Raw genomic sequence first — 220 nt, 5'->3', positions numbered from 1 at the left:
ATATAAAAAATTAACAACGCATTAGTCTCTTCCGACCCCCCCCCCCCTTCACCCCCAACCCCCGGGCTAAATCAGCTGTTCTGAAATGAGTACAAATGAACCCTGAAATAACGATGAACCAATGAAATTAATTCAAACATCTAGTTTCTACGTAATTTACACGAGAGTACGAACTGCTTAAGGAGAATAACTGTTCTGGCAACTTTTTCGTCGAAGAAGG

The sequence above is a fragment of the Penaeus monodon genome, chromosome 27 (genome assembly GCF_015228065.2).
Source record: "Penaeus monodon isolate SGIC_2016 chromosome 27, NSTDA_Pmon_1, whole genome shotgun sequence".
Classification (NCBI taxonomy): Eukaryota; Metazoa; Arthropoda; class Malacostraca; order Decapoda; family Penaeidae; genus Penaeus; species Penaeus monodon.
Note: the sequence above shows the minus strand (reverse complement) of the source record.